Here is a 20,546-nt window from a genome sequence, read left to right on the forward strand (position 1 = left end):
CGGGTACAGAACAAGATCTCAAATAAATTGATAAAGGGAAAATGCAAGGTGAAGGCCAGTAGTTAGGGTATGCTACTGTTTGTGGGACTTTTTTTTTTTTTTGTCTTTTTGCCTTTTCTAGGGCCACACGGCAGACGGAGGTTCCCAGGCTAGGGGTCTAATTGGAGCTACAGCCGCTGGCCTACACCAGAGCCACAGCAACGCGGGATCCGAGCCACATCTGCGACCTACACCACAGCTCACGGCAATGCCAGATCCTTAACTCACTGAGCAAGGCCAGGGATTGAACCTGCAACCTCATGGTTCCTAGTTGGGTTCATTAACCACTGTGCCATGATGGAAACTCCTGTTTGTGTTTTTAAAAGCATGGCAGTGGAAGAAAGTGAAGGGAAACTGTCCTACTGTGTGTGTGTATATATATATATATGGTTGTATGTGTCTGACCTCTCTTGAAAGAAAATAATGATAGCATTGGTTGTCTCTAGAGAACTGGGAGATATGGGACCAAGGACAAATGGAACGTCACTGTCCACCCTTTGTATCTTTCTTGTTTTGGCCTTACAAATGTTTTGCTTATTGTAAATGGAATATATAAATATTTTTTTAAAAAAATACCCAAACAAACCTGTCACTGGCCAAAGAACCAACTCTTCTGCTGGCTCCTGATATCTAAAGAACAGTGATGACACACTTCATTTTCCTTCAATTAAATTTATGCATGTGTGGGGTACCAGACAACAGTTTCCTGCCAACTCTCTTCTGTGTCTCATCTTCGCTGCCCAAAGAATCACCTCCTACCTTGCTTCTGGTCCTTGCTTTCTTTCCTTTTTTTTTTTTTTTTTGGCCACCCCGTGGCATGTGGAGTTCCCGGACAAAGGGATCAGATCTGAGCCACAGCTGCAACCTAAGCTCCAGCTGCAGCCACATTGGATCCTTTAACCCACTGTGCCAGGCCAGGGACTGACCTGTATGCTGGCACTGCAGAGAGGCCACCAATCCCATTGTGCCACAGCAGAAACACCTGCTCCTCATTTCCATGCTGGTAAATCAATGTTTCTGTGGCTAGCTGGTGTCCTATATTTTAGGTGTTACCTCCGGAGTCCTGCTAACGAGTTATTAAAACCACAATTCGGGAGTTCCCTTCATGGCTCAGCGGTTAACGAACCCAACTAGGACTCATGAGGTTGCAGGTTCGATCCCTGGCCTCGCTCAATGGGTTAAGGAAGGATCTGGCGTTGCCGTGAGCTGTGGTGAAGGTCACAGATGTGACATCGGCAGCTGTAGCTCCGATTTGACCCCTAGCCTGGGAACTTCTGTGTGCCACGGGTGCGGCCCTGAAAAGCGAAGACAAACAAACAAAGAAACACAGTTCACCTCCCCTGCCCACATGTTAACATAATTCTTTATATACCTACTCTACTTCCTCTGTTAGCCATCTTTATCATTGAAGTCACAGCCTTGGACCTTTCTGCGTGAGCCAGTATTTTTTCTGGCTAAGCTTGCAGCAACCTTTGCCCTTCCCTTTGCTCTGAACTGCTGCCTCCACCTCCCCATTTCAACTGTCTGAACCTCACTGTGCAAATGTACAACATTTTCATTCTACATCTATGTTCTTTGCTTTGTCTATCCCTTGAGCCTAAAAGTCAGGTCATCAGGAGTTCCCCTGTGGCTCAGGGGGTTAAGAACCTGCTACAGTGTCCATGAGGATGCCGGTTCCATCCCTGGCTTCACTCGGTGGGTTAAGGATCCGGAGTTGCCACAAACTGTGACATAGGTTGCAGATGAGGCTCTGGTCCCACGTCGCGTGGCTGTGGCCATAGGCTGGCAGCTGCAGCTCCGATTTGACCCCTAGCCCTCAAACTTCTGTATGTCACAGGTGCTCGGGCATCCCTCTGCCTCCATCGAGATTGGTTACTGAAAAGGCCGAGCCTGAATTCCTTTCTGTGTTTCAGTTCTTAGAGCAGGTGCACAAGAGCATGTGGAATGCATGGCTTGCCTTAGACTGGAATGTAAGAGCCTTCAAAATCTGACCCCAACCTATCTTTCCAGCTTGATCTTTATAACTTTCCTCCAGAAATTCTATACTGTAGCAAAACTGGATGAATCCAGTTTGGGATGTGCTGTGCATTTTTGTTCCTCTATCCCATGTTTAGTTGTCTAAATCCCTTCAATGCTCCTACCCGTGGAAGGATTCCCTGACGGCTCCAGAAGTCATGGCTCCCTAACGACTGTCCCGCTCTCCAAAGCTCAGAATAATTCCTACTTTATTTTTTTAATTTAAATTTTAGTTATTAATTTTTTGGCCAGGGAAGGGGAAGTTCCCAGGCCAGGGATCGAACCCACGCCACAGCAGCAACCCCAGCCATTGTAGTGACAATGCTGGGTCCTTAGCCCACTGAGCCACCAGGGAACTTCAGTAATTCCTACTTTCAATCATGTCGCCAGAGTATGTGTCTCTCATCAACAGGAGTCTCTCCAGGGCAGGTGTGTTTCAGGAGCCTCCTCTTTCTGCCTCCTTACCCCCAGGGGCTGCCAAATGCAGGTAATATGGAGCCCTGTGCCAGATGAGTCACAGCACATTCAGGAAAGGTGGGCTAGAATCAAGAAACTTGGGCTTGGAGTTCCTGTCGTGGCTCAGCAGAAAGGAATCCGATTAGTACCCATGAGGATGTAGGTTTGATCCCTGGCCTCGCTCAGTGGGTTAAGGATCCGGCGTTGCCATGAGCTGTGGAGTAGGTCACAGATGTGGCTCGGATCTGGCGTTGCTGTGGCTGTGGTGCAGGCTGGCAGCTGTAGCTCCGATTCAACCCCTAACCTGGGAACCTCCATAGGCTGCAGGTGTGGCCCTAAAAAGACAAAGAAAAGGGGGAGCTCGGGTAAAAGAGAGTGACGGTCCAAGGGGCAGGGACCCCAGAGCCCAGGCTGGAGTGAGAGGGCGCTAGAGGACTGGTCTGTGGTCATGGCAAGACAAGGACTTTGTGACCGGGCCAGGCGGATGCCTTGTCCATTTGGGAACAGGCTCTGTCCACTGGACACAATGGAAGGAGGTTTCCAGGTGCTGGCGCGGGTACCACTGTGTTAAGGACTCATCAGCAAGGTGTGATCTCCTGCGGGAGAAATGGGGGCCAGCAGGGCCGGGGGCCTTTCTCTGCTGCAGGCAGGCCTGGCCCGCACCCTCCTCCCCAACATTCTTCTGAATGTAAACAACTCAGGGCACCTCTAATGCAACGTTCAGGGACTGGGGGCCAGAAACGGAGCCCTAAAGCAAAGCTTCTCTCCCCGGGAGGTTGAACATCTGCAGCATCCATGAAGCGAAGGCTCGGCTTACTCCGTCCTCACCTTTTGATCCCCACCATCCCTTCCAGCCTCTCCTTCCTTTGCGGAACCAAACGTTTACTGAGCACTGGCAGTGAGCTCCCACTTGCTGGGGGTGGGGAGGGGCACCAACCAGATCTGAGTGCTGCCCTAGGCTGTCTACACCCGTTACTGCCCATCTTCTCTCAAAAATATCCACCACGATCCCCATTTATCAGTTAAGTAAACAGACTCTCAGAGAGGTGAAGGGGTCTGTTCCAAGCTCCCCAAGATTCCACAATGAAGTGTTTAAACTGTCACAGGGCTTGGTATCCACCAGTGAACATGCCAAGCACGTCCAAACTCTCCCCCCCTCCCCCCATCCTGGGAGCTCCCTGGGAACACCCACCCAGCCTGGGGGGCTCTGAGCCACTCTCACTTTGGAGGGGTACCACTTCTCAGGGCGGTGCAGGCTCCCCCCACCTGCAGCCAGGGCGGTTCCTGCCCTGGAGGGCTCAGCCTCCTGCTCCCTCGGACCCTGGCTTCCTCCGGGGCACAGAGTCTTACACCATCTCCAAGGTCGCACTTCCCAACCCCCTGCCTTGAGCGGGAACTCACCCCAAACATGTTCAAAGCAGGCTGCTGTGTCGACTGGCAGAGCCAGGGCAGAAGCAGTCACCAAAGCTCAGAAGCACAGAGCCTCCCCCTGGAAGTCAGGAGCCAAATACTGCCTCACCTGCCAACCAAATGCATGGCCTCCCTGGTCAAGAAATTAGTTTCCTTATTAGCAAAATGGGGAGGAAAATCGTGTCCCGCCCCCTTCTCCCAGATGTTCTGAGGCTCATGATGATGAGCAAAGGAGGGAATTGTGACAACTGGGGGGAAGGAGGGACCCGGGTGAGCCTCATTGTGAAAGAGGAGCGGGGGGGGGGGGGGGAGGAGCCTGAAGACCCCTCCCCGACCGACCTCTAAGCCCCTGGCCCAACTGCATGTCTGACCTCGTGCTTAGGGAGACTCTGAACTTCTCAAGTTCTCCCATGAGCACTTGGTCTTGCCTGCATTTTACAAACGAGAAAACTAAGGCAGGGAAATGAAGCCGCCTCCTCTGGCTGGTGCACCCCAAAGCCGGCTTCTTTCTCCATAGATGGTAGGCGTCTTTGCCCAAACAAACCTTTTGCAAGGGGCCCTTCTGAGGTCAGGCGCAGCTGGCTCAGCCTGGCCCAAGGATCCCCGGCCGGTCAGGAGCCATGTCCTTATAAAACAGAGCAGAGGCCCCAGCCAGTTAGAACCGTGTGGGCCTGCTGGCTGCAGGGGGAGCTGGCCAGCTGGTGCAGCAGTGAATATGCTGCCTGAAGACAGGGCTGGGGGGAGTATGTGAATTTTTCCCAGGGAACAGCTGAGAGGACCAGGGGGCAGAGGCAGCTGGGGAGCTAGAATGAGAAGTTGCTGAAACCTTCCAAAAGGGAGCATGAAAGTCCAGGAGGTAGCAGAGGCCCTGGCTAGATGTCCCAAAGGGCAGTTATGGGCCCCTACATTAGAATCAGCCTGAAGCCTTTTATCAAAACTGACATTTCCCAGAGCTCCTGTTGTGGCTCAGCAGGAATGAACCCAACTAGTATCCATGAGGATGCAGGTTCGATCCCTGGCCTCGCTCAGTGGGTTAAGGATCCAGTGTTGCTGTGGCTGTGGTGTAGGCCAGCAGCTATAGATACGATTCAACCCCTAGCCTGGAAACTTCCATAAGCCCCAGGAGGGGCCCTAATAATAATTAAGAAAAAAAAAAAACCCCACAAAACCCTGCCAATTCCTAGGGCATCCCTACTCCCAGATGTTGGAAAGCATTTCTGGAGACAAGGCAGAAATTTAAATTTTCTCTCTTTTTTTAGGGCCACACCTTCAGCCTATGGAAGTTCCCAGGCTCGGGGTTGAATCAGAGCTGCAGCTGCCAGCCTACGCCACAGCCACAGCAACACCTGGTCCCAGATCTGAGCTGCATCTGGGACCTACGCTGAAGCCTGTGGCAACACCAGATCCTTAACCGCCTGAGCAAAGCCAGGGATCAAACCGGCATTCTCATGGATACTGGTCAGGTTCTTAACCTGGTGGGCCACAACGGGAACTCCAGAAGTTGACATTTTAAATACGCTCCACTCTTGTCCACACTGGAATATGAGAACCACTGCCTGATTGGGTTGACCTGACCCAAACTGGGGTGAGAGTGGGGTGTCCATGGCACTCTGCTCACATGGGTCCAGCCACGAAAGCAGATGAAGAGGAGGGGCGGCCGCTGTGAAGGGTGAGAGGCCCGGTGAGAACCCCCTGGCTCCCTGAGGTGCCACCACTTCCCCAGACCTTCCCCCACAGCCTGCCTGCCACCCCCATACCTATAGGTCCTCTAGCCTTTGGCAAAGTTCAACAACTTCAAAGAGGCAGCCCTGAAATGAAAGAACAAACATGGCCTTTGGCAACAAGAGATCGGGTTTCTAATCTGGATGCTGCCAAGGCCCTGACAGCTGTGTAACCTTGGAAGGGTTCTGTGTGTCCTTGTAACTTGGCTCCCTGGGACTGGCATAAGGATTAAGCGGATTAATGGGCATGAGGTAGTCAAGTGCATATTGGTTTTCCGGGACCAGGATACCTTCCTCCTTCCCACTCCCTGCATGCAGCCCTCAGCCCCCTTCTATTTGTTCCTGCCTCTGTTATGCAACCAAAGTTTAAATCCCTCCTGGGTTTGCAGGCAGGAGCTAGGGTGGCAGCTGCACAGCACATGGCGGGGGGGGGGGGGGGTGCCAATAAGGGAGGTTTTAGAAGCCACATTTTCCCCTCCCTCCCTCCACATTCTAGCCACCAGCTGCTAGGCTGGGACCTTCGCCCTGTCTGCAATATTGCAAAGAGCCAGAGATGACGTTTCCCAATCACCGGGCTGCTGCTCCAGCTGTTGCCACGGCAACCAGAACCCAATGACAGCCATTGAGAAAGGGCCTCTAAGAGGAGCCTGCTTGGCTTCCATTAACACGCAGTTCAGATGACACCTACAGAGAATATTTGCCAAGGGGCCAAGCTGACCTGTCACTCAGAAACAGAAGCGGGGGAGAGCTGGTTCCTGGCTTTGAGAGGCTGGCCCTCTCCCGGCCCGCTCAAGAACGAGAACCCATGGGTCCGGTTCAAAGCTTCTCAAAGTGTGGTCCCCATACCAGAAGCATCAGCATCACCTGAGACTGTTGGAAATTCCACATTTCTGGCCCCTTCCTGCATCTGAATCAGAAGCGGCAGGATAGGAGGTCCTGAACTCTGGATTTTACAAAAGCCCGCAAGGTGATCCTGATGCCAGCTGAAGTGTGAGAAGCGCAGATCTAATGAGAAGCTCACCCAGACCCAAGAGATGGATGCTCCCGTTCCCACATTGCAGATGAGGGAGCAAGGCTCTGCCCTGCTCCACGTGGGACTGGGGTGGGGGCGGGGGGATTCTCAGGTCCCTCCTGGGATCAAATTCTACCTGTGCAGCACCTGGGAGAAGGGAACGCACAGGTATACTTTCTCCTGGGTCCCGGCTGGAGAAACTAGGTCCACAGAGGGGTCTTCCACTGCGTCCAGCAGGGTCAGGGGCCAGGCTGGGATGGAGCAGAGTAACAATGCAGAAATAAGAGCCTCACCATGGAGCAGAGAAGAGCTGGGAGCAGCATCAGAAAGAGCAGGGGCCCTGGTGACCTGCCCCATTTGGGGATCTGCCCCAAATGTGCGGACACCAAGCTGACATCATACCCCGTGAAGAAGCCATCCAGCCTTCTCAGCCCAAACCCCAGTCCTGAGACCCTCTCTCTTGTGTTCACTCACCTGCACGTTAGGTGTGTCTCTTTCCAAGCTTCTGCCCTCACACCCTCTCAAGGTCCCCTCTTACACAGCATCTGCCTGAACACCCTCCTCCCCAAATTCGGAATCACCTCTTCCACAACCAATGGCTTGGCTCGCACCCTGTGACTAGATTCTCACTGTGTTTTCACACAACCCATCCATCTATGAAATCTCCGACAGGCTTAAGTTTCCCTTTGAAAGGGCTGACATCCATCCCCGTGTAATTTCCACCTTTACAATATGAATTAGTCTAATCCCCGCAACAGAGATTACAGGCCTTTTTTTTTTTTTTTTTTTTTTTTTTTTTTGTCTTTTTAGGGCCACACCCATTGCATATGGAGGTTCCCAGGCTAGGGGTTGAATCGGAGCTATAGCTGCTGGCCTACACCACAGCCACAGCAACGTGAGATCCAAGCTGCCTCTGTGACCTATACCACAGCTCATGGCAACGCTGGATCCTTAACCCACTGAGCGAGGACAGGGATCGAACCTATGTCCTCATGGGTGCTAGTCAGATTCGTTTCTGTGAGCCACAACAGGAACTCCTGCGGGCTTATTTTTAAAGTAAGGATCTCGGAGTTCCCGTCGTGGCTCAGTGGAAACAAATCCGACTAGGGACCATGAGGATGCGGGTTCGATCCCTGGCCTCGCTCAGTGGGTTAAGGATCCGGCATTACCATGAGCTGTGGTGTAGGTCGCAGACGCAGCTCGAATCCCATGTTGCTGTGGCTGTGGTGTAGGCCGGCAGCTACAGCTCTGATTCCACCCCTAGCCTGGGAATCTCCATATGCTGCAGGTGCGGCTCTAAAGAAAAGGAAAAAGAAAATAAAGTAGGAATCTCTATGGCAATTATTGCCCGGGAATCTACCCCCCACCTTTGCAAATAAACAAAGCAGGTAGAACACACCAGCCCATTACCTTGGAAACAGGAGGGACACCCAGACGGGGTGGGAGTAGAAGGCGGCAGGAGGCGGGACGGGAGGAGGCAGAAGTGGGGGGCGGCTGACTTGGAGTCCGTGTCTTGCCACCGCCTCCCCAAGAGACCCTGCAGGACTGGAGCTGGTCTCGCAGGAGTCCCCTTCAAGAAAAAGAATATCACATATACCATGATCCAGAACGTGTGTCCTCGTGTTGAATAACATCACCGATGGATGGTTTGTATGGACAGAAAAGGGGAGACTGGGCGAGTTTTCAGTGATTACATCCACATATGGCATTGTTTTCAGCAAATGGGGATCCTGAAGCCACTTCGGCTTCTCGGATATCTGCCATGGACCTCTGGCACGTCGTCCCTGTCTCGGGGCCTCAGTTTCTCATCTGTAAAATGGGGTTATGCCTCCCCACCTTCCAAAATTGGTTTGAGAACGAAAGGAGCTAGAGAAAGGGGCCACTATCTGCCAGGATACCGTTAGGTTCTCTGATTTCTAAAGAGGAGTGCTGGGAGTCTGGGTATGAGGGAAACGGGTAGAATGTTCCTAAGACGAGGGGGAGGAAGGGCACCCCAGTTTAGCACCCTACCTGGGGGAGACCTCAGCTGGAGCTCCCGGCTAGAAGCAGTAGAACCATTGAGTCTGGGGGACTTGCTCCCTAGAAAAATAACAGTGAAACATCCCCTTGTCACCAGGCATTATTTTGTGGTTTTATTTGGGGGTTTTGTTCTTCAGGCTTATTTTTCACAGGATTCTTTGCAAAGCAACCCTCAATGCATTTCTTGGCGGAGGGGCTGTGCCCATATTTGGGCTCAGAAAGACCTTTCAAGCCCTGAGCAGCTCTGTGGGGCCTGTGAGAGAGTCTTTGCTTCCCCAGAGGGGTCGTGCAAAAGATCCAGGGGGATGATAACAGGATTATTTTATTTGTCTTGGCAACACTGGCTCTGCCAAGTCCACCAAGAGAGAAAGATGCGGTAAGCCCAGGAACTTAAAACAGCTCTGGCCTCATTCTCCAGAACGTGTTTTTCAAGTGGGGTGAGTGGTTTAGCAGGAGAAGGAAGGCGCTCTGGAGCCCTCCTGGCCTGGGGCTGCACAGCCTGCACGTGGCCACCAGCCCTGCTTTGAAGAGGGCGTCACATTTGTGGCGGTCATTCTCTTCCCTGTTTTTTTTTTTTTTTTTTTTTTTTTTTGTCTTTTTGTCTTTTGTTGTTGTTGTTGCTATTTCTTGGGCCGCTCCCGCGGCATATGGAGGTTCCCAGGCTAGGGGTCGAATCGGAGCTGGAGCCACCGGCCTACGCCAGAGCCACAGCAACGCGGGATCCGAGCCGCGTCTGCAACCTACACCGCAGCTCACGGCAACGCCGGATCGTTAACCCACTGAGCAAGGGCAGGGACCGAACCCGCAACCTCATGGTTCCTAGTCGGATTCGTTAACCACTGCGCCACGACGGGAACTCCTCTCTTCCCTGTTTTAAAACGTCTCCAGAGAACACCCTAACTCCTAGCCTCAGCTGGGTGCCCTGGGGTCTTCAGTTCTGGCTGGGCTGCTGGTACCTCCACTCCCTCCCCCCAGGAGGGGGGAGTCCGAGAGCCCCCCAGGCTGCCAGAGGCACCCCCATTCACCTCTGTAGGGCTGCTTGCAAAGGAGACTCAGTCTCACCCCCCCCCCAGAACCCTTGCCTGGGTCATCCAGAGCAGAGGCTCCCAAACTCTCTCAGGAGAGGAATCCCCAGGCACTGAGTCATGGGGCCCCATGCAGGAGGCCAGAGGCCAGGTATCTGCACACATTCTCCCCCTGCAGGTGGTCCAGGAGGCGCAGAGCCAGAGAACTTAGGGGTAGATCTCCAGGGACCCAGCTCCATGGCCCTGGGGCCCCCATGGCCCACCTGGGCCCCTGCAATTGCACAGCAGGTACTACACTGCACAGGCCAGGCCTGCAGCTCCAGCCGCGGGGCCTTGGGCATTCCGCTCCCTCCTCTCCCATGACTTCGGTGCCCTGCCTGCCTCCAGGGAAGAGAGATGGCCGTGAAGATCTCCACCTCACAAGGCCCCAAAAAATGACCTCAGTCGGCAGGCCTTGGCTTGGGGACCAAGGCTGGAAATCAGAAATGGCCGCAGGGGAGTTTTCCTGGGGTGCGGAGGGTGGAGGATCCGGCATTGGCACTGCAGCGGCTGGGCTCACTGCTGTGGTGCGGGGTTCGATCTCTGGCCTGTGAACTTCCACATGTTGTAGGTACAGCCAGGAAAGAAAGAAAGAGAAAGAAAGAGAGGCGTTCCCATCGTGGCGCAGTGGAAATGAATCCGACTAGGAGCCATGAGGTTGCAGGTTCGATCCCTGACCTCGCTCAGTGGGTTAAGGATCCTGCGTGGCTGTGGCTGTGGCTGTGGTGTAGGCCGGCGGCTGTAGCTCCGATTTGACCCCTAGCCTGGGAACCTCCATATGCCATGGGTGCAGCCCTAAAAAGACAAAAGAGAAAAAAAAATAAAAAAGAAAGGAGGAGAGAAAGGAAAGAAGAAGGGAGGGAAGGAAGGAAGGGCTGCAGGATGGGATGAGGGTGCGAGCAGGTGTGGCAGAAGATGGGCGAGGAGGGTGGCGCGCTCACATCCGAACCCACCATGAACTTAAAGCAGAGCTGGCCAGCATGGGGGCATCTTCAAGAGCATCAGAAGCAACTTCTCCATTTTACAGATGAGAAAACTCAGCCCAGAGAGGTGACGCACCGGCCCAGTCACACGGTGAAGGAATGGCAGGGCTGGGGCCAGAGTCCTCGTTTGGCATCCCTATCCAGGCCTGTTCCCGCTGCATCGCCAGGCCTGGGCACAGGTGGGATACAAGCCCCCTGTCAGCTCCTTCCTTTCTCCTTCCCTTCCCTTCCCCCACCACTGGGCTGGGACAGGGCAGAGGGCAGAGGGCAGAGGGCAGGGCAGAGCCGAGGCTTGGCTACAGGTACCAGGCCTTCAGCAGCCCTTGGTCTCCGTTCTGGTTGACTGACCAGGGACAGCAGCCTGCTTTCTGCCCTCCTTGCCCTGAATGAGTCTTCCCTCCGAGGTCCAAGGAGGCGTGGGGCAGCAAGAATGCCCCCACCCCCTCCAACCAACCAGGGTCCTGCCATCCCAGTGCTTGAGCCCCATGGTGACCTTTATGAGGCAGAGGGGTGTAGTGTGAGGGACTAGGAGTGGAGCCCAGGGTATCTGTACCTGAGAAGTATCCCCACCCTGAGTGTACCTGCTTGTCATGGAAGGTAGCCGCCGAGGCTGGAGCTGGTTCCAGAACAGCTTCTGCCCAGGCTGAGATGCCCGCTCAGCCCTTACAAAACAGCACAGGAGCCCCATCCAGCCCAGCCTGTGCTTCCTCCAGGCTGGTCAGGGCCCAGCAGAGGGAGGCCCCTTCGGGATGCATGACCTCCCCTAGCCCCCTGGGGTCCTCTCTTGCAGGGGCTCAGACCCTTGCATCAGATATGACCATTCCCGCCTCCTCTGGGCCCAGTTTCTTCACTCCAAGCTAGAAATAATAATTCTCACTTCATAGGATTGACCCAGGACCTAGCACATAGCTGCGCAATCACTATTTGAGTGAATGGATGAATGAATAAGAAGGTGACTAGATTGATAAGGGGTCTGGAAACTTGTCCTTAGCAACCTTCTTTCCTCAACATCTTCCCTTGCTTGATCCAGGCACCCCAAAGTCTCTCCCCATTTCCAGCTCCATCCATAAATGTCCCCCATTTGTTCTCAGGGTCAGTTGTGACTCCCTCCCAGTCCAAACGGTTGCCTCCTAATAGCCCCTGTGCCCAGACAGTCTCCCCAGTGGTGACTGGCTTAGAAGTATCACATGACCAGGTTTTAGCTAACGAAATAGGAGGAGGGACCTTCTGGGAGGCTGCAGGGTAGGGGTTCCTGGCTCCTAAGAGGAAGATATTAGAGGAAATGGCCCCTTTCTGTTGCTGGATATCGTCATGTCCCCTGACGTTGTTGGAACTCACGCAGCCTTCTTGTGGCCATGAGGCGAACAGGCCAGGGGACAGAGCTAATGATGGAGACCACAGAGCAGATTGTTCCCAAACCACTACACCACACCAACTGCCCACCTGCCTCTGGACTTTCTTCCATGTAAGATAACAAAAGTCCTCATTCATTAAGCCAATTCGAATTGGGGTTTTGTTAGGGGCAGCTAAATGTATCCTACCTGATCTTCCCCCCAGCCCTACCTGCACCCCTCCCCAACATTAGTCAGCAGAACCCCCACCCATGTGCCCAGCCCTGGGCTTTGTTCTAAAGACACTGAGATGAGCTAGGCTCTGTGACTGCCCTGGGGAAGCCCAGAGCTATGAAGCGAGGGTTTGGCAGGTACTTAGATGGTTACAAGCTTGTGAGCAGAGGCTGGAGGGTGACTGGGAAGGGACAGACTAACTGTCCTGGGCAGGCAGAGGAGGATTCTGGGAAGTGGGTTTTGAAGGATGCCTAAGAGTTCTATGGCCAGATGAAGAGTATGTGTTCCAGGCAGAGTTAACAAGGTCAAGGCAGGGGTATAACTTTCACAGTGGATAGCCGGCGAGGCTCAAGTCAGGCCCGTTGGGGAGTGGTGAGCAGGGGCTGGAGAGATAGAAGGAGGCCAGGCATGGGGCTGAGTGTCTCGCTCAGGAATCCGTGTATGCTGGGGAGCCAATGAAAGTTTTGTGCGACATGTACGTTTTGGATTAGAAAAGCCTGGGTTTGTAGGAGAGAAGTGACGAGGATCTCATCTGGGTGGGGACAGAGAGGAAGAACGGAGGAACTGGTCAGAGAGGCATTGCAGAGTCCCAATCCTGGCTTGGGTGACCGAGGGAGAGAGAGCATGAAGAAAGAGGGGAACATAATGGCCAGGTTGCTGGTATGTGAGGGAGCAGGGGACAGTGACAGCTAGTCTCCGGGATGGTCCTCGGTGACCCTGGGTCCTGGTAGTCACGCCATCATATATCCCCTCTGTCAGGACTGGCCTACATGACCACTAGGATAGGCAGAAAAGATGACACGTGGTCATCAAAGACATCGTAACTTCTGCCTTACTCTCTCCTCCATCACCAGCCCCAGGGGAATGCCAGCCGGTACACTGTGGGGACCCTGGAGCAGCTTCCTGGAGAGACCCACGTGCCACAGAAGGGGCCCTTCTGCCAACAGCCAGCAGAGCACAGGGCTCTCCCACCAGCAGCCACGTGAGTGGACAACGATGGAAACAGATCTTCCGGCCCCGGTCACGCCTTCGGGTGACACCTTGACTGTAACCTCAGGAGAGGCCCTGAGCAGAACCACCCTGCATAACTACTCTCAAATTTCTGGACCACAAAAATGGTGAGACAATAAATGTTTGCTATTTTAAGTTGCTCAATCTGGGACTGATGTGTCAGGTAGCAACAGACAACATTGGGACCTGGACCAGCAGGTGAGGGACGAATTACTCTTCTCATCAGTAGGTTGAACACGCCCCAGCTGCTGGGCCCCCCCCTTTCATCCGCCTCACGAAGCACCCAGAGTAATTTTATATGAGCAAATCTTTCACTGTTGCTACCAACCCGGGGAGGTGGTTATAATCCCTGTTTTACAGAGGGGGAAACCGAGGCTCAGAGAATCGGCATGACTCGCTAAAGATTATACAGGGTGTCCATGGCAGGGCTTGGACCTGAGCCAGGTTTGTCCCCAGGCTCTGAGCGGATCCGCAGCCGACCTGAGTAAAACAAAGAATGCGGCCTCCCATCTAGTTCCGCAAGGATCGAGTTATTAGCCACGGCCGTCGCTGACCAGCAGGACACCCTGAAAGGACTTCGAGAGAGAAAAACAGATAAGGCACTCTGGGCTTTGCAAAGACAGGCCCCTTAGGTAGATATGGCTCAGTAAGAATTTTAATGGACCCAGATTCCTGCATCTCCCCCTACATAGAAAAAGCACTAAAATCATTAACTGAGAGATTTGTTCCTTGTGACTAAAAAGTGACATCTTCCCCAGAGATATACTTGATTGCCTGTATTCTGCAACCAAAATCACACATACACATACGCTGGCCTCTCCTCCTACCACTTTGGAGCATTCCCTTCAGAGCTACTGAGAGGCTGTTTCCCAGGCTATAGTCCCCAGCCAGGTCTTTGAATAAACACTGAAACTTACAATTTGTAGGTTGTGCCTTTTTCTTCGGGTCAACATTGATTTCACAGTGGGCCCTCAGCACAGGCTGGGGCCTGACTGGCCAGGCGCAAAGCTGGAAGGCCCAGCCACAGGAGCCTATGCCGAGGGGGCTGCTTCAGGCTCCCAGAACCTTTCCAGGAGGGTAGCTCTATGAATGGTGGCCCTGGCATTCACAATGACCATGGAAGGCCAGCCTGGGTCAGAAGGCACCCTCTGTATGATTAAGTGGTGGTGAAGGCCCCACCACCTATGCCCACTGAAAAAGCCCTGAACACAGGTGAGGGCACTTTTGTAGAAAACAGCCTTAAGATTTAGCAAATAAAAATCCAGGATGCTGTTAAATGTGAAATTCAGATTAACAATAAATGTTAGTATATCACCGATATTATATGGGGCTTACATCAACTTATTTATCTGAAATTCAGTTTAACTGGGTATCCTAGATTTTACCTGGCAATACTAGTGCAAAGCCTCTGAAGTCACTGCTATTTCCACCTCCACCTGGGGGTGGCCTTAGTCTTCAGAAATCTTCTCTTCAGTTAATGGACCCTTTCTTGGTTCTGGCTCACTGCTAACGCCCTGCTAAGTCTGAAGGTCCTGAAGACAAATAGGGAATGATTCCTGCCCTCAGGTAGGGTAGAGAGACATGCAACGGATTCAATTATAAAGTACTAGGTATCAGGGAAGCACTCAGCTGCCAGCAACAGAAAGCCCAATCAATAACGGCTTAAATGAAGAAGACTGTTTTTGCACACAAAACAAGAAGTCCAAAGTAGGACTGCTGCTGGCTTTGGCTCAGCCGTTCAATAGTATCAGAGCCAAGATTTCTGTAATTTCCTTGGCTTGTCCCACATAGTCTCAAGGTAGCTGCCACAGCTCCAGCCATCCTATCTGTGTTCAAGATGGAATAAAGAGAGGAAGACAAAGGTTTTCCAGTCCTTCCTTCTGCAATAGATTTGTGTTCATGTCTTTTGGACAGAAGTGGGTTGTTTGGCCACCTCTATCTGCAAGGAAGTCTGGAAAAGTGGACCATAGGATTATTGTGATTGGATTAGAACAATCCCAATGTATTGCTGGGGCTGGAAACACTATTTCTCCAAAGAAAATCAGAATTCTTTCAGGAAGGAAGAAGTGGGGAGTAGGCATTGGGCAGGCAAAATGATCTGCCACGTGCTCCAACAGAGGTTTGTACAGAGTGTTAGAGGAACACCCAAGGATATAGTGACATGTTCTACCTGAGGAGTGGTGGTCAGGGAAGGCTTCATGGAGGAGGTGGCTTTTGAGCCAAGGCTTGTGTGATCATTGGGCATTTGCCGGGAGAAGGGGCAGGGGAAGCCTGGGCTGGGAGGACAGTGCAAACAACTGCACGGTAGGCTCGGTGCTTTCGGCCAGGAGGTGCATGGACATACCTGGGAGGCCATCCTGAAGGGCCTTGATGGCTGTGCCCAGAGCTGTGTGCTTTACTCTGGGGACATTTTTCTCTCCTCATCTTATTCGATGTCTCTGCAACAGATGACCCTCTGGCACTCTCCTTCGCAGCTCCTGCTCAGGGTCCTTCGTGAACCCCTGCTCCCCACCAGGCCAGCCAGGGTCCTCTGTTGAAACCCTCATGGAACCACGTTCTGTTCCGTTCCCTTCCCCACTTGACGCAGTTGGTAATTAGATATTCATTTGTGTGTCTGTTTCATTCCTGGCTTTCTCCCCGCCAGCCTGTAAGCTGATCCTGTGCACCCCTGCCTGGTACTCAGCAGACCTTTCATAATCATCTGCTGAATGAGCCCGTGAACAAAGGACAATGTGTGTGATGGGGGTGGGGGGTGGGCGGCACCGAAGTGGTGTGAGCTGGGAAGAGCATGGTTTGTTTCCTTCTGTTCCAGTCACTCTGTTGGCCACCGATCAGAGGGGACAGGCATCGGGGGTGAGGTACAGGAAGGCTGGAGAGGGAAGAGCAGAGGGCCTGTGTTCAGGTCTTTGTTTTTTCCTCTGAGGACCCCAGACTAGCACAGCTGGGCCCCCAGGGAAGCAAAAAGAGATCTGGTTCTCACCTGGGGCATCTCATCTCCGGGGTCCCTCCTTGCAGGAAGAGGATGATGACACACCATTGTCCTGGTCAGCTGGGGGCAAAGGTGACAGGGATGGCATTGTTTTCGAGTGGGCTCTCTTCCTGTGTACACAGCTGTCTTGCTGCACCAGCTGGTCCAGGGTGGGCCACTCTCTGGCCATCGGCGGGAACTTCCCCCGAGACCCAGCAAGACCCAGGAAAGCCCTGGACAAGGTGCTAGGGGCTGGAGAAGGGTGGCATCTTGCAGCTGCGTTTGCTCTTGAGCTGTGATCCTGCCTCTTGGAGGGTAAGGTCTGCTGACACCACTGCTCCCGTTGCCTACCCCCGCCCCCAGAGCCCCGAGGGAGGTAGAGCCCACAAAGGACAAGACTGGGGTGCAGGATGAGAAGGAAGGAAAGGAGAGAGGTGTCCCCAGGTGTGCCTCGCACAGCAGCGAATAGACCGGAGCTGAGCGTTTGGGAGAAATGCCCGTTATATGGACGAGGCCCAGGCAGATTGTGACCTGCCCCACCCTGTCCCCATTCTCAGATTTAATGGTCTTCGGGACCTTACAGTGCATCAAATTCAGCCCTCCCCAGCACCTCTCGTCTGCTCGCCTCAGTGACGGGAGCACACGGTCTCCCTGGGCAGCCTGTTCATCCTTAGATGCCCCCTGTGCCACTGTACCAGCCATATGGCTCCCAGAGCAGCCTCTGCGATGGCAGGATGCCCTTCCTTTTGCAGCTGAGTGACCTCAACTGGGAGGTCAAGGTCACATAGTAAAGCAGGCGTCCTGACCTATGCCAGCGCCCCCGCTCCCAACAGGGGAGCGGGCAGTGCCCCCGTGTCCCTCCCTCCTCAGTGCTCTGCTCCACCTCTCCCAGCAGAACACACACACACACACACACACACAGCACCAAGGTCTGTCTGCAGGAGGGGCTTCGGCCACCCAATACCCTGGCTCGCCTTTCTGGTTCTCTCTCCTGTACTAGAAGCTGGCTCCTTGCTTTCCACAGCCTCATGAGGAACTTTCTAGACTCTGACTTTCCCTTTTGTCTGTCTGGGGCCCTGTCCGGCCCTGTCCACTCAAAGGGAGAGCAGAGCCTGGCCCTCACTGCAAAGGAGGGGTGGGGCCAGCGAACCCCCAAGAGGGGCTTGGCAGCTGGGCACCAGTCGGGCCAGCCCTGCCTGTGGGTCCAGGAATCGTGTCCCCAGCTGATTATGACACCCCCCATGTTGCAGCGACATGGACCTTGGCCGTACCCGGCAGGCTGCCACAGCGGTTAGAACCCAGAGCTTTGGTCAAGCGGGAAATCAAAGCAGCTGGAGGGGTGCTGGGGAGGGACAAGGTCTCAGCGGTGGCCACAAGTGTTGCAGGCGCCCCTCGACCCCGCAGGGGACAGACACCTGCGGTGTCGTTCACTGCCCAGGCTGGTGGCCAGCCGCCCTGGGGAGCTGTTCTCTAGAGGGGTAACTGCTGCTCCCCCGTCCCACCCACGCCCAGCATCCAGGACAGCCATGGGTGGGTAGGGCGAGGATTGGGGGCCAGGGGCAGGAATTTCAACGTGACTCCCAGGAGTTAAATGATAGCTTTATACATCTTGGGAAGGGGGCTCAGGGAGAGGTAGGAGGCTGCTGAGGGGGCAGAGGGAGGGCAGGAAGGTGCTGTGAGGGGAGGGGGAGAGCTGGCTCCAAGCGGGGGAGGGGTTCATGGAGGAACCCTTCCCCCCACCCCATACACACACACACACACACAGAAACTCACATGCATATGCACACAGGCTCACATGCACAAACACACAAGTGATCCTCGGCAAGCAGGCATTTGCAAGCCACCTCCGTGGCTACGAGCCGCCTGGGCAGAGGGAAGAGCAGAGCAAGATCCATGGGCTGAAGACCTGCCGTTACTGGCCAAGTTGCTTCCTCCCTAGAGCTTCAATATGCTCATCCATAAAATGGGAGTGAGCATCCCCGCCTCCCCGGGTGGGGTGCCAGGCTCAGGGACCCTGCAGGGTGGCAGGGGAGAATGAAGCCCGGTCTCACCCTCCTCTGCCCTCACTCTGACCTAGTTCAGCCTTTCGGGACAGGTGGAGGGGGATGGGCCAGGCCTCCAAAGGCTGGACTGGGCTGGAACTCTTACCTAATGCCACCTGGAGCCTACCAGGGCGAGCTGGAACCTGACCCAGCCAGGCCTCAGTTTTCAGGAAAAACAACCCTCTCCCAGGTGCAGAAGCCACCAGGAGGGCCTGGCATCCTTGGGAAGGGAGGGGTCCAGGTCTGCAGGGAAGCTCGGGCCTCTGTCATCAGGCCCTGGGACTGCAGCATGAAGGCTTAAAGCTAGACTCCTGGCAGAGAGTTCCAACCCCAAACATCCCCGAGGGCTGGCTGGACACCAAGAGGGACTGAGCCCCCCTGGTGGGAGAGGTCTGGGTGGAGGCTGACACAGGGCAGGATGGGGCCTGGCCAGCTCTCACTGGGGGAGAAAGTCTCTGGGGGGAGGGGCAGGATGCGGGTGTGTGGGGTTTGCCTCCACTTCCCGTGCAGCCTCGGGAGAGGCTTCTTTCAGGACCAGAGGGGCTCCAAGTGCCTTTCCAGCACAGCCATTGGGGCCCCTAGGTCCAATCTGCCAGGGGAAGGACCTTTTCTGCTGGAGAAATTGCCCATAGACAGCGTCGCCCACACCTTCAAACTTACCCATCTGCTCCCACGTTGAGCATGCGCACAGCAACGCCTCTTCCCCCCACCTGCCCAAGCCGCCTTCTCACCTGCTCGCTCAGTTCCTCCTCCGCCTTTCCCGGTGCCTCTGGGGAGGTTCTGGTCTCTCTGTTCCCTCCTCACGTCTCAGATGGGGAGAAGGGAGACCAGAGTAGCCGGATGTGACACCCGAAGTTCAGGCCAGCTGATTTCTCTCACTGCTGGGGCCCCGGAGGCTCTTGGGCTCAGGGCTGGCCCAGCGCTCATGGCTCAGGAAGGGAGGGCTGAGAAAGCCTCCTTGACCGCGGAGAGCGGAAGAACTCGGGGCAGGCAGGTGGGATCTGCGGGCTGGGACACCTGGGCGGCAGCCTACCATGCGGGGAGTTTGGCTCTGCCCTGCTTCACCTGTGATGGCAGGTAACCTTTCTGTGCCCCTGGAGCCCTGAGAGTTAACAGAAGAGGGGCCACACCTGGGCATGGAGGCCAACAAGGGAACAAACAAGGAGGCCCAAGGTGTTGTAGATTTCTTCTCTGCCAACCGCAGGAATGCCCCCGATGGCGTGGGGGAAGGGCCAGCCCGTGACATCGTAGGGCAGCCGGGAGCCCCTTCCCCTCGGGCAGAGAGCTCATGCCTGTGGAAGGTCCTCTCCTCTGGTCCCCAGGGGTCCTCCTCCAGCCCTGGGTACACGAGGAAGGTGAGGAGGTAGCCCTAGGGAGGAGGCCCAGCTCCAGCCGGGTGAATTCGTGCAGCTCCCTTCAGACCCCGGCACAGGGGAACCGCGCAGTGGTCCCCGCCGCGCCCAGCATCCAGTCCCAGCTCCTTCCCACTCCGGCCCCCATGGCCTCTCCACGTCCATTTCTCGGCGCTGGCCTCGTGGGCCCCTCCACACCACACTGCTGGGCTAGCCAGGCACCACGGGACAGGCTGGCCTCTCCTCCTGGAAGGCCCTTCTCCATGTTCCTTTCTGGAGAGGATAACTTCCTGCGGGACAGCCTCCCTGGGCCCTGCAGGCTGACTGCCCCCTCCTCTGTGCTCTGCGGGGTGATGTGCCGCCCAGAGCTGGGGCGTCCTGGGATTACTGAGGTTTCCGCCTCCTTCGCCAGACCTGGAAGGGGCAGGTTGTGGTCCTCTTTGTGATCCCGCCCCTGGGATGGGGCCCAGAATAGAGCAGGTGCTCAGTAACCCTTTGATAAGGGAATGAATGAATGAATGGATAAATAAATGAATGAGTGAGTGTGGCCAATGCAAAGGCTTAGGCTCCCAGGACCTAAGCTCTTGACTGGGAGCTCCCTGTGGGCCCAGTGGTCACCTAGGCTTAGAGCACTAAGCTATGAGTGTGAGTGTGGCCTCCTACGCCCAGGCTGTCCACAGGCAGATTCCCAGGGCAACGTGCATTGACCGAGCACCTACTGTATGCATCACCCCAGGCCGTTCTCCCCCATGCTCGATGCTTCCCACCTGGGCCTCTGCTCTGAACCTCTGTCCCCCTGGAACGTTCGTGCCCCTGATCTCACAGCTGCTCCCTAGATTCCATCACGTCTCAGCAGAAAAGTTGCCTCCCCTCTCTCTATGCTTCATT

At 54.8% G+C, this 20,546-nt stretch overlaps 1 long non-coding RNA gene across 1 annotated transcript; it reads right to left on the reverse strand.

Annotated features, from left to right (window-relative positions):
- Positions 12,307-19,370, reverse strand: LOC110259894. Its single transcript, XR_002342316.1, has 3 exons — positions 19,038-19,370; positions 16,277-16,345; positions 12,307-16,165 (listed from the first exon to the last, which is right to left on the reverse strand). It is a non-coding gene; the product is annotated as an uncharacterized LOC110259894 (long non-coding RNA).

The sequence above is a fragment of the Sus scrofa genome, chromosome 3 (genome assembly GCF_000003025.6).
Source record: "Sus scrofa isolate TJ Tabasco breed Duroc chromosome 3, Sscrofa11.1, whole genome shotgun sequence".
Classification (NCBI taxonomy): domain Eukaryota; kingdom Metazoa; phylum Chordata; class Mammalia; order Artiodactyla; family Suidae; genus Sus; species Sus scrofa.